Source organism: Hemitrygon akajei, chromosome 1 (genome assembly GCF_048418815.1).
Source record: "Hemitrygon akajei chromosome 1, sHemAka1.3, whole genome shotgun sequence".
Lineage (NCBI taxonomy): Eukaryota > Metazoa > Chordata > Chondrichthyes > Myliobatiformes > Dasyatidae > Hemitrygon > Hemitrygon akajei.
In genome coordinates, this window is record NC_133124.1 from 25,795,220 (window position 1) to 25,809,273 (window position 14,054).

A 14,054-nucleotide genomic window follows, 5' to 3' on the forward strand; every position below is an offset into this window, starting at 1 on the left:
TTATAACCACAGGGAGAGAGGATCTCCTGTGGCGTTCAGTGGTGCACCTCGGAGGAATCGGTCTGTTACTAAAGGTGCTCCTCTGTTTGTCCAGTATGTCATGGAGGGGGTGAGACAGGTTGTCCATAATCCTCCGTAGCTTCTGCGGCATCGTACTCTCAGACACAAGCACCGAGGAATCCAGTTCCACCCCCAGAACAGAAGCAGCCTTCCTGACCAGCTCTTCGAACTTCTTGGTGTGAGCCGCTCTCATCCTGCTGCCCCAGCAGACTACAGGGTAGAGTAGGAGAAGGGTCTCAGCGCAAAACGTCGACTGTGTATGTTTCCATAGACCTGACCTGCTTGAGTTCCTTCAGCAGTTTGCATGTCTTGCCTTGGATTTCTAGCACCTGCAGACTTTCTTGTGTTTAAAATTCAGAATGTGTTTAAGGTTACAAAGTTAAAATATAACCAGGTATATTAAAAGTTGACATTTGACAAGTGCTTAAGTCTAAATCAAACAGGCTCTACAAAATCGTGATTCTATTGGTAATTTTTCAAAGACGTTTTGGAAAAGTAACAGGAACTTTAACCTAACCATCTCACCGTGAAGAAGACAGGGTCTCAGCAAGAGGTGTTGTTTTTTTCAGTGTGTGTTTAGATTTGGACAACAACAAAAACAGTGTTCACACGAGGAAATCTGCAGATGCTGGAAATTCAAGCAACATACACAAAATGCTGGTGGAACACGGCAGGCCAGGCAGCATCTATAGGGAGAAGCGCTGTCGACGTTTCGGGCACAAAACGCTGGTGGAACGCAGCAGGCCAGGCAGCATCTATAAGGAGAAGCACTGTTGACGTTTCGAAACAGAAAACAGTGTTCATTGGGTGATGAAGAGTCTTGGCCTGAAACGTTGACTGTTTATTCTTTTCCATAGATGCTGCCTGGCCTGCTGAGTTTCTCCAGCATTTTGTGTGTGTTCACAGGGTGAACTGTTTTTGATGTCCCTTCCTCCCCCCCCCCCCCCCCCCCCATCATTTCTCATTCGCTTTTCAGGCGGAAACTTCATCTGCTCTTTGGTCCACAGCTCTGGTGGCATCCACCTGTTTTACAGTAATCTACACCAAATTAACAAATAGAATCACTTTAATATGCAGCGAAGAAATGGGCCATTTGGTCCAGATGGTCCATATCTCTGCTGTTGCTCCAAATGAGCTTCCTTCCATACTCATTATCCAAAAACGCAATCTATAACTTTTTCCATCTTATATTTAAGCAGTTTCCTGCTAAGAAACTACTTCCTTTGTGTCATCTGCTCCCTAGGATGGTACGCTTCACATTCTAGTCATTGTCTGCCGATTTGGCACAGCAGTAACAAGACTCTTTGGACAAATTCAAATGCTGTCTATTTACAGGAATGATATAGATCAGCTGGTTGAGTGGGTGTCCCAACAACAACCTTGCACTCAACGTCAGTAAGTCCAAAAAAGTGATTGTGGACTTCAGGAAGGGTAAGACGAAGGAACACACACCAGTCCTCATCAAGGGATCAGAAGTAGAAAGGGTGAGCAATTTCAAGTTTCTGGGTGTCAACATCTCTGAAGATCTACACTGGGCGCAACATATCGATGCAGTTGCAAAGAAGGCATGGCAGCTTCTGTATTTCATTGGGAGTTTGCGGAGATCTGGAATGTCATAAGGCACTCGCAGATTTCCACAGATGTACTGTGGAGAGCATTCTAACTGGTTGCATCACCATCTGGTAAGGGTTGGGGGGAGGCACTGTACAGGATCAAAGTAAGCTGTGGGAAGTTGTAACTAATCGTAGAACACAGAAAACCTACAGCACAATACAGGCCCTTCGGCCCACAAAGCTGTGCCAAACATGTCCTTATCTTAGAACTACCTAGGCTTACCCATAGTCCTCTATTTTTCTAAGCTCCATGTACCCATCCAGGAGTCTCTTAAAAGACCCTATCGTTTCCGCCTCCACCGCCACCGTCGGCAGCCCATTCCATGCATTCACCACTCTCTGGGTAAAAACTTACTCCTGACATCTCCTCTGTACCTACTTCCAAGCACCTTAAACCTATGCCCTCTCATGATAGCCATTTCAACCCTGGGAAAAAGCCTCTGACTATCCACATGATCAATGCCTCTCATTATCCTGTACACCTCTATCAGATCACCTGTCATCCTCTGTCACTCCAAGGAGAAAAGGCCAAGTTCACTCAACCTATTCTCATAAGGAATGCTCCCCAATCCAAGCAACATCCTTTTAAATCTCCTGTGCACCCTTTCTGTGGTTTCCACATCCTTCCTGTAGTGAGGCGACCAGAACTGAGCACAGTACTCCAAGTGGGGTCTGACCAGGGTCCTATATAGCTGGAACATTACCTTTCGGCTCTTAAACTCAATCCCACGATTGATGAAGGCCAATGCACCATATGCCTTCTTAACCACAGAGTCAACCTATCTAGCAGCTTTGAGTGTCCTATGGACCCGGACCCCAAGATCCCTCTGATCCTCCATACTGCCAAGAGTCTTGCCATTAATGCTATATTCTGCCATCATATTTGACCTACCAAAATGAACCACTTCACATTTATCTGGGTTGAACTCGGTATCTGCCACTTCTCAGCCTAGTTTTGCATCCTATCAATGTCCCACTGTAACCTCTGACAGCCCTCCACACTATCCACAACACCCCCAACCTTTGTGTCATCAGTAAATTTACTAACCCATCCCTCCACTTCCTCATCTAGGTCATTTACAAAAATTGCAAAGAGTGGGGTCCCAGAACAGATCCCTGAGGCACACCACTGATCACTGGCCTCCATGCAGAATATGACCCGTCTACAACCACTCTTTGCCTTCTGTGGGCAAGCCAGTTCTGGATCCACAAAGCAATGTCCCCTTGGATCCCATGCCTCCTTACTTTCTCAATAAGCCTTGCATGGGGTACCTTATCAAATGCCTTGTTGAAATCCATATATACACTACATCTACTGCTCTACCTCCATGAATGTGTTTAGTCACAACCTCAAAAACTTCAATCAGGCTCTAGCCTCCCCAGCATCGAGGACATTTTCAAGGATCAATACCTCAAAAATGCGGCATCCATCATTAAGGACCCCCATTACCTAGGACAATCCCTCTTTTTGTTGCTACCACCAGGGAGGAGGTACCGAAGCCTGAAGGCACATGGTTAGCAATTCAGGAGCAGCTTCTTCCCCATTGTGAATAGTGGGGATAAGCTCACACTACCCATTAAATGCTTCCAATGGCATGCATCTCAAATAGGCTCTGACAACCAAGTCCAGCTCCTGGCCTTCTTGTGTGGTTTAGCTAAGGCAGGTAAGTGGCCCCTTAAAACGGGAAGATGGGGCTCATCAGCCTTAGTCAGCAGCTCATGTAGGAGAAGGCAAACTCTGATCTCAAACTTCCGCTGCCTTGCAGCAATACCCACTCATGGGGAAGTCTTCGGGAGTAAACCCCAAGGGAAAATCCAGTGCTGGTTTCCCTAAGGCAGTCCTACATTAAGTTCAATGCTGACTGGCAACTCCTGCAACACTGCTGGTACCAAACTGTATTGGTTTCTGCAGTTCCTTTGGATTCATCAGCTGCGTAGAGAGGGAGCCTGCTACTTTGGCTGTCCATATCACACCGTCCTGACTTGCAAATCTCGTTAGACAGCTCGTAGCAATATCCATAGTGGACCCCAAACACTGGAGGGCCTCAATATGTGATAAATAGATGAATCTCAATCTCTACGAGAAGCAAGTTGAGGGAAAAGAAAACAGAAATAAAGAAGGAGATCAAAAACAGGTCACACATAGGCAGGGCTCTAGATGACTACAAATTAAGTTAGTGCAAATTAAGTCATATTTGTGTCCTTTATTAAAAGTGTTTATCACTGTGGAATAGTTTTGCGAGAACAATGACTTCATTGAACCACTGCTCTGTCGCAACTGACTAGGCCCCGTTGGACAACTGTGAAACAAGTCTCCATTGTGTTATGCATTTGTTGTGCATTTGTTTCTGTACGGTAGAGTTTTTTATAAATTGGGAACTTTCTCAGCTGAGTGGCCGAGCTTTTATTTAGTATGCCAGTACCTGCAAACTGCTCTTTATTTTTTCGCAAAGTTATTACTGATACTTGTCAAGGATCCGATCTTGCAGGCTTAAAGCGGATTTGAGAGGCTTGTTACAAATGGAGCTTTGTGAGGCTGGGAATGAGGAGACAAAACATGGCCTTGCCTCTTACCACACGATTTGAGAGTGAATCTCTGTAGTGATGCTCTCTAGTAGTTGAAGAGCTGTGGAATATCAGAAAACAATCTTGCACTCAAGGAATTCATTGAGGACTTCAGGAAGGGGAAGTCGAGGTAACACACACCAGTCCTCATTGAGGGATCAGCAGTGAAGGGCTGAGCAATTTCAGTTTCCTTGACGCCAGTATCTCTGCAGGTCTGTCCTGGGCTCAACATATTGATGCAATTGCAAAGAAGGCACATCAGTGGCTGTATTTCATTAGGAGTTTAGGGAGATGTGTATGTCACCAAAGACTCTAGCAAATTTCCACAGATATAATGTGCGCTAACTGGTTGCATTGCTGTCTGGTATGGAGGCACCAATGTACAGGATTGGAAAAAGCTGCAGAGATTTGTAAACAGCCAGCTCCGTCGTGGGCACCAGCTTCCCACCTTCGTGGCCTCAAGAAGGTGACAGCATCCTGAAGGACAGTCACCATCTAGGACACACACTCTTCTCATTACTGCCGTCAGGGAGAATGTACAGGAGCCAGGAGACCACACACTCAACTTCTTAGGAACAGCTTCTTACCTTCCGCAGTCAGATTTCTGGGCGGTCCATGACTCCATGAACACAATCTTACTATTTTTTCTGTCTTTTTGCACAGATTATTTATCTTTAAATATATTTCTTAGAGTAACATATAGCAATTTCATGTCTTGCAACGTGCTGCTGCAAAACAACAACTTTCTTAACATATGTCAGTGCTAACAAACCTGAATCTGATTCTAACAGAGCGGCCTAACAGGAGAGATGTGTCTAGGAATGGATACAGTGAATTTATGATGTTGTCTCTGCATTTTCATAACTTACGTTTGTGGGAAGACCTCATTTCTCTCCATACAGAAGCCACCTTGACACTCGCAACACCTCACTAGCATGATTCAGCGTCTTGAACGTCAGAAGGTGAAATCTAATGAAACACATAAATGAAAGCTGATGTTTCGAAAATTGAAAACAAATAGTTCACTGTTGTCACCTTCGTCATTAAACCAGCTTGTTTAATAGTCTGGTTAGTAGTCAGGGTGAATGGCTAGTCAATTTTGCAGTAAGTAATGGAAACGCAAGTTAAAGATTGTGAATGTTATTTAATAGAATATAGTATTAATTATTTTGCATCTGCAGATAGAGAAACTAATTATTAAAGGAAAGCCAGTTATTTGGTGCACATTATACTTGTAATAGGTTTTGAGCTGTGGGGCCCGCAGAATGTGTAGTGGCACCTACTGTGTGTTCCGTCAGATACAAGAATTTGTACAAGTGATAAATGAGATGGAGAAGTAAGTTCTTTCTCACTGGAATCTAAAAGAATATCTGTAACTTGAGAGTTGAATACTCGGTTGGAGTTGATATAAAAGGAGTGAATGGTCGACACACAATTGCGTGGAATTCTTCTGGATTTCCTTTGGGGATCAGGTAGTACTAGTGCGATCACTCAGTTCGAGAATGATGTTCTCCTAGGGGGTTTGTTATTGGTGGATCTTAAGGTGGCTGTAGAGGCCGATCTGGGATCCACATGTTCGGATGTCAACTTGTGACTAGGGGCTTCCAGACCTCACAATCCTCGTCCCTTCGCCACTTGCCGAGCGATACGGGACTTAATCGGGGATATTAGGGTGGTTCCCCTTAATGGAGATTGCCCGTGTGTGACTTTGTTTAACGTGGGGAGGCTGATACATGGGCAGCCACCACCTGATTCTTGACACATCGGGGTCAGGGTTCATTGGCATGGAACAGAAATCAACCAGGGACACTTCACTGCTGCGTCCTTCGTCCGCCTTCCCTGTCATTGTGATGTGTCATCGTCTTCCCCCTTTGAGGTCTTGGTTGGATCACTCTTTATCTGAAACCTCCCCCTAGCCTTAAAACTATGGGTGACTACCAAGAGCCAAACTCCAGACGGCATTCTTCTCAGGATCTTGGGAACTCACAGCAAGGTGATGATCCTCAGAAAAGAAGATCATGTAGGATTTCACCTCTAAAGTTTCACAAACCGTATAACCTTTCCTTGATTCAGCCAAGGCTCTCTTAGCACCAAAGACTGGTCTGGCACGCTGATACTTCTCTGTGATGCACTGTGTTAGCTGGTGCCTTTTGGATCAGGCTATCAGCCAATGTCCTGTCTGTTCTCACAGATCAACATAAAAAGTCCCAGGATTACTGTTTCAGAAAGTAACTGCAGAGTTCTATCTATGCATGTGTCAATTAGTCAACATCACTAAAATGAATTATTAATTGCACCTTTTGGGAACCATTGACTATGTGTTTGACACATCCCAGAAATGATTGCACTTTGAAGTACTTTGGGAGGTGGGGGTGAGGGGTGTTAGCCTGAGATTATGGGAGGCTCTCGTTCTCATCTTGTTCAGTGCCTATTTAGAGCCCCCTGTTCCCTGGCTATTAATTGAAGTTAGTGAATTTACTCAGCCAATAGTATCGGAAAGACTAGCGTAGTGCAAGATTGGCAGAAATATACTCGGCAGTTCCACCGGATCAGTGGAGTCATAGATCGATAGACCTGTGTACATCACAGAAACGTAGCCTGTGGCCCTTCACATCCACTTTGCCCATTTGCACCAATCCCATTTGCTTTCATCATTATTACTGTTCTCTTCCATGCCGTCCTTGTTTAAGTGTACGTACACCTAGTATCTCTCAAACATTGTATTTGTATCTGACTCCAAAACTTCCTCTGGCAATGTACTCCAGGTATCAACCTCAAATAAAAAGGTTCAAAGGTTCATTTATTATCAAACTGTGTATGCACTGTACAACTCAGAGATTTTTCTTCTGCAGATAGCCACAAAGCAAAGAAAAACCATGGAAGTCAGTTCAGAGAGAAACAGCAAACCCACCAACATGCCCATCAACCCCCCCCCCATGCCCCTCACCCCGCACGAAATACAAGAACATTGGCCCCCAAATCCCCCCACCCACACACAAAAAAACTAACAAGAACATCAACCCCACCAAACCACCCCACCCCACACATGAAACCTCACAAAAAACGTCAGACTCCAAATCCACTTCCCACGCACAGAAAAACAAGTACAGTGAAAACACAAAATTTAAAACCATAAGACTGGGGGGAGAAAGTCCATAGTGTAAAATCCATAAGTGGAAAGCTCAGTAACATTCGGCAGCATTAACAGGGACTTTGATAGGCCACACAGGCTGTCTCTTCAGCAGCAGAAGACTTTCGGCAGTGTGTTCCAATCAGAAAATAAGCGTACCCATCATATGTCCTTTAAAACTCATTCTTCTTACCTTGAATCTATATCCTCATGTTTTTAATACCCTTACAGAGGAGAAAAATGTGGACTCTATTCTATCCTTGCCTCTCATAACCTTATATAGATGGTGCTAAACGCATCATTCTATTGTAACCTGCCTTCTGAATTCAGTTCCATTGATGCTGCTATTTGGGTTCTGGGGGATGGATTTTTAGGCAGCGCAACTTTCTAATTGTAGTTTGCACTGATAGCTCATTCTTTTAGCGGAGAAAAGATTTACAAGGATGTTGCCAGGGCTTGGGAGCCTGCATTAAAGGGAAAGATTGAACTTTATTCAGTGGAGCATAGGAGAATGAGAGGAGATCTTACAGAGGTATACAAAACTATGAGGGTGAATACTTGTAGGCTTTTTCCCCCACAGGCTAGGTGAGGCTAGAACTAGGAAGTCATAGATTTAGGGTGAAAGATGAACTTTTTAAGGTGAGTCTGAGGGGAAACTTCTTCACTCAAAGGGTGGTTGGAGTTGTTAGTAGAAGTGGTAGATGCAATTGTAACATTTGAGAGAAGTTTGGACAAATTCATGGATGAGGAGGTATAGAGGACTGTGGTCTGGGTACAGGTAGATGGGACTAGGCAGAAGACCACGCTGGTACAGACTAAGTAGGATGAAGGGCATGATTTTGTGTTGTAGTGTGCTATAACTCCCTAACTATGACTTCATGGCTCTATGATATAAATAATGGAACATTTTTGGTTAACTTTAGCAAGAGGTTTTATCGCTAGCATCAGGTTTGCATTAAACATATTGGTTGATTGCAGTACATGATATCAGTCAACCAAAGCAAAATTATGACAAATAATTTGATTGTCAATATAGATTGCTTGGAATTTACACGTCCAGAACAAGGTGGCGGCGCGTTTAACCGCAGCAGCTTCTACAGGGCCAACCAAAAGTATTACTGTCTTTTTAACACATGCTTTTTTACGAGAGCTAGACTCTACCGAACATTAAGAACTTAAAGTGCTACAGGTCTACCCCTCCAGCAAGTTGCTCAGTGGCAGAGAAACGGATGGAACGGATCGTGCCAGAGTGGCGTTGGAGGAGTCGGTGAGCATGAAGGAGGTGTGCAGTCTAGCAGCGGGTGATCATCTTAGTTGTTATTCTTGCCACCGCAGAACAGAGTTAGACATTGTTAGTGTGGAGTGCTGCAAGGCCAATTCACTGATTTATCGATGGACAGCGGGGGGAGCTGCGTGGCCTCGGTCATGGTGGGGAGTAGGCTTCGAGCCGCAGTCGGCTATTTACAGCCACCCCGCGAGCAGGCGTCGGAGTCAGCGTGCTCCACCAGCACCGTCAGCGCTCCCCAGTGTTCACCTGACAGAAGACAAGCTGTACTGTTTGACGGTAGTCTGTTACAACTCTCGGGGACTCGGTTTTGGGCTATATTTTTTTTGTATGTGACTGTATTTTGCTGATATATGTGCTTGCTGTCTTATACGTGCCTTGTGCTCTGTGTGACTTTTGGCATTGTGTTCTGTGCCTTGCCCCCAGAATAATGCTGTTTTGTTTGGTTTCCACTCCATCATGGCTGATCCCGGAACCCACTCTACCCAATTCATCTATTGATGCCCTGACTGATCAGGAAACTATCAACTTCCTCCTCAAATATACGCATGGACTTGGCCATCTGTGGCAGAGCATTCCACAGATTTGCTATTCTCTGGCTTAAAAAAAAATTCCTCCTTACCTCTGTTCATAAAGGTTGCCCCTCAGTTTTGAGGCTGTGCCCCCAGTTCTGGAACCCCCCACCATAGGAAACATCCTCTCCACATCCATCCTATCGAGTCCTTTCAACATTCGGTAGGTTTCAATGAGATTCCCACACATTCTTCTAAATTCCAGTGAGTACAGGCCCAAAGCTGCCGAGCGCTCTTCATATGTTAACTCTTTCATTCCTGGAATCATCCTTGTGAACCTCCTCTGAACTCTCTCCAATGACAATACATCCTTTCTGAGATATGGGGCCCAAAACTGTTGACAATGCTCCCAAGTGTGGCCTGACTAATGTCTTACAAAGGCTGAGCATTATCTCCTTGCTTTTATATTCTGTTCCCCTTGAGATAAATGCCAACATTGCACAGGTAGCCCTCCACGTTTTAGTTCACAAAGCTAGCTTTCAGCAGAGCTGTTCAACAAAGCATTTCCTTCCTCTCAGCACCTGTTGCCAGGTTTACCTGTCACTTGTTTGGCTGCACTGTGCTGTCTGGTGTGTTTCAGAAAGCCCTGCGTACCCACAGAAAAAGGTAAAATCCCAAACGTGTGGAAATGTCATTAAAATTGAGGGCAGTTTGGGAAAAGAACTTGGGATGGGACTTAATGCTTTGTTCTTCTGGAGAGCTGGCATTAAGGTTGAGTGGCCACCTTCTGTGCCGAGGCCTTTGATCCAATGTTGGCAAGTCCTATTATCACTTTAAAACTGGCATACTGCCTCTCTGAGGGAATCGCTCTCACACTGAATCCAGAAATCACTGCTCCAAAGCAACCTCATGTCTTGCTGTCACTCTGGGTGCAATTAACCTGCCTTCGACACCACCCCTTTAAATCAATTAAAGTTCTGCCCATCACATCAAAACTTAAAACTTGCCTGCGTGCATTCCGCAGTGGGAGTTCAAAAGCCAAGTTCAAACACAGTTGCAGAACACAACATGTTAGAGTTCATTTGCATCAAAATGATGAACGCTCCAGTAATTTCCATGAAAGGATTAAAATGGACCTGCTACAACGCCATCTACTTTGAACATCTAAGAATATTAAAACCATAAGATACAGAAGCTGAATTAGGCCATTTGGCCCATCAAATCTGCTCTGCCATTTCATCATGGCTGATCAAATTTTCCTCTCAGCCCCAATCTCCTGCCTTCCCCTCCTTCCTCAGTAATATATTTACTGAGCTGTGTAGCAACAGCGTCTGCTGGTTTGGTGTATTGCATTTATTTAATGAGAAGCTCATGCACGCACAGAAAACACACACGTTATATGCAGCTGACTGCTGCCACATACACAACACAGTCTGGGAGAAGTTCTATTGGAATTGTCATTCTAAATCATTCACCTTCAGAAAGGATCCAACCAATAAATAATGTGCAACTATTTATGTCCTATCGTCCGAAAGGCAGCGCCCATTATTAAGGATCTCCAGCACCCAGGGCATGCCCTTTTCTCACTGTTACCGTCAGGTAGGAGGTACAGAACCCTGAAGGCACACACTCAGCGATTCAGGAACAGCTTCTTCCCCTCTGCCATCCGATTCCTAAATGGACATTGAAGCTTTGGACACTACCTCACTTTTTTTTTAGTAAACACTATTTCTGTTTCTGCACGTTTATTTAATCTATTCAATATACGTAATTGATTTACTTGTTTATTTATTATTATTTTTTCTCTCTGCTAGATTATGTATTGCATTGAACTGCTGCTGCTAAGTTAAGAAATTTCACATCACACGCTGGTGATAATAAACCTGATTCTGATTCTGATTGAATATTCTGCAGACTGGGACTACACTCAGTGGCCACTGAGTGTATGTTTGTAATCTTCTGTTGCTGTAGCCCATCCACTTCAAGGTTTGATGTGTTGATCATTCATAGATACTCTATTGCACACCGCTGTTCAGTTACTGTCGCCTTCCTGTCATCTTGAACCAGTCTGGCCATTCTCTGACCTCTCTCACTAACAGGACGTTTTCACCCATGCAACTGACGCTCTCTGAATGTTTCTTTTTCCACCATTCTCTGTAAACTCTGGAGACTGTTGTGCATGAAAATCCCAGGAGATCAGCAGTTTCTCAAGATATTCAAACCACTCCGTCTGACACCAACTATCATTCTGTGGTCAGAGTCACTTTGATCACATTTCTTCCCCATTCTGATATTTGGTCTGAACAACAACTGAACTGCTTGAACATGTCTGAATGCTTTCATGCAGTGTGTTGCTGCCATATGATTGGCTCATTAGATACTTGCATTAGTGAGCAGGTGTACTTAATAAAGCAGCCACTGGGTATATTTAGAAGTGTTAACCAGAGGATGCCTTGAAGTTACTGATAGAATTTTTTCTTAATTTATTTAAATTTCATGCTTGTGTTTTTTCTGCTTTCTGTAGCATCTGATTCTTTAAGTACAGGGATGAGGGTAAAATTGTAAATCGGGGGAGACAATAGGTGCAGGAGTAGGCCATCCGGCCCTTCGAACCAGCACTGCCATTCATTGTGATCATGGCTGATCATCCGCAATCAGTACCCCGTTCCTGCCTCCTCCCCATATCCCTTGACTCCGCTATCTTTAAGAGCTCTATCTAACTCTTTCTTGAAAGCATCCAGAGAATTGGCCTCCACTGCCTTCTGAGGCAGAGCATTCCATAGATCCACAACTCTCTGGGTGAAAAAGTTTTTCCTCAACTCTGTTCTAAATGGCCTACGCCTTATTCTTAAACTGTGGCCTCAGGTTCTGGACTCCCCCAACATCGGGAAGATGTTTTCTGCCTCTAGCATGTCCAATCCCTTAATAATCTTATATGTTTCAATCAGAGCCCCTCTCATCCTTCTAAGGAGCAAGAATCATATAGTCCAATTCTTTGCCTCTTCATTTTGGTAAGTAAACCATAGTCTTTTCAGATATTCTCTCTTGCCATTGCAATGTTTCAAAATGTTTAAAGAAGGTGCCTATTGCCAAGTTTGATGTCTATAGTCTGAGACATCATATTACCTGAGTACAGTCAACCTTCCTTTATGCAAGAGTCTGGATTCAGTTTGTCATTTCTTGTAATGGTGTGAGTCAAAAGAAGAGCCTGGCATAGGAGGAATTGTCTATTCCAGGCTAAAGGTTCAAAGGTTCTATTTATTATCAAAGTATGTATAGAGACTGCAACTCTGATATTTGTCTTCTCTAGTCATGAAGTACAGAATTACCGTGGAAGTCATTGAAAGAAAAGACATCGCACCCCACGCTCGAAAAAGAAAAAGAAACCAAAATTCTGCAACCCCAACCCTTCCATCACTCAAAAAACTAAAAGATAGCCCACCTGGAAAACAGCAGCTAGAACATCAAATCCCAAACCCTCCCTTGTTAAAAAAAAGCTTAACATTTTGCCCACAAGGGGTAAAAAAAACAGCAGCAATAGCATCAAACTCCCAATCCCCTATCTCCCTCATGAACAACTAACAGATCATCCACACAGAAGAATACCAACAAGAACATCAAACCCCAAACCCCCAAACCTTCCACTGTTTTGATGAAAAGCCACTGTCCTGAAGATATTTAGTCTGCTGGGTATCCAGCATTTTCTGTTTTTATTTTGTGGATGTGATCCCGGTTGTATCTGCTGTTGAGGAAACATTTCAGGTGCTGCATCATTCAGCGCTGAAACTCATTAATGGTGCTAACTGGTAGAAGATTAATTTACTAGTGCTGCAGGAGATTTGAAATGTTGGAAGTTTCCTGCTTCCAAACTGTTGCACTCAAAGCTTTGCCAGAGCCATGTGCTGTTGTGGCTGCTTCCTATGAATCAAAACAACAAGCAGTTGTTTTGGGTGTGTAAATAAGTCACGTTGCTGCCATATTTTAGTGTTCTATTTCTGTCAGGCTGATCTAACGATGCAATGCCCCTGGTGTACTTGGGAGGTTCTTGTTTTCTGACAACAGAAGAAGAAACAATTGCTGTGTAGGCATTGGCAGACTCTCAAACATACTGGATAGGTCGGTTAAATTTCAGCAGCAGGACAAAGTGTGAGCCAAGGTTGTGCTGAAGGGAGTAGAGAAACATTTTGTAGGACATTTTGTCTGCTATGTACTGCTTTTCTCTGACTGACTTCTGATTTCCTCACCAATTTTAACACATCTAAGATTGTTGTACAGAACAAAAGTTCCTTTTAGGTGCCAACTTTTGTAGTCCTATGGATTATAACTCATTACTGCAGGGCACATTCTTCTTAGTAAAGTAAGATGTGGAATTTCTGAAAGATGCGAGGACACAAATTCATAGCAGCTAACTTAATTGTTAAAAAATTCATCAGCATTAACACTACAGACTTTTGTCAGATCTATTAAATAGTGTGTTATTTTGACAAAAATCTGAATTCCCATGTGGTCTGCTCTGTGTTACAGTCAAACTAATTAAGTTGGCCTTGCATATTTTCTTTGGCTACCATGCCTAAATTGGGTTACCATGGCAACATTTCTCCCACCCCATGCTTTAACTCAGATATTCCTGATACTCAAGTATTTGACATGTAGACTGAGTAGCTTAGGAAGAGGGAAGCTGAACAGCTTGTCGGCATTGCTTTCTGATATTGAACCTCAGCAGTTTGTCACCGAGTTTGTGCTTCTGATTTCCTGCACAGCTTTTCCTGGTTGTGCCAGTGTGAAGCACATAAGCTTTGCCAAAGCAGTTGTAGGAACACGATCGAGGAAGTCGCCTTAGTTCCCTTGGCCTGGCTAACTGCTCAGCAGCAACAGAGATGTGAAAGTAT

General features: G+C 43.8%; 1 protein-coding gene across 3 annotated transcripts in view; it reads left to right on the plus strand.

Annotated features, from left to right (window-relative positions):
• znf704 (zinc finger protein 704) overlaps positions 1-14,054 on the plus strand; it is a 192,014-nt gene that overhangs the window by 78,251 nt on the left and 99,709 nt on the right. The gene's annotated exons all lie outside the window — the stretch shown is intronic.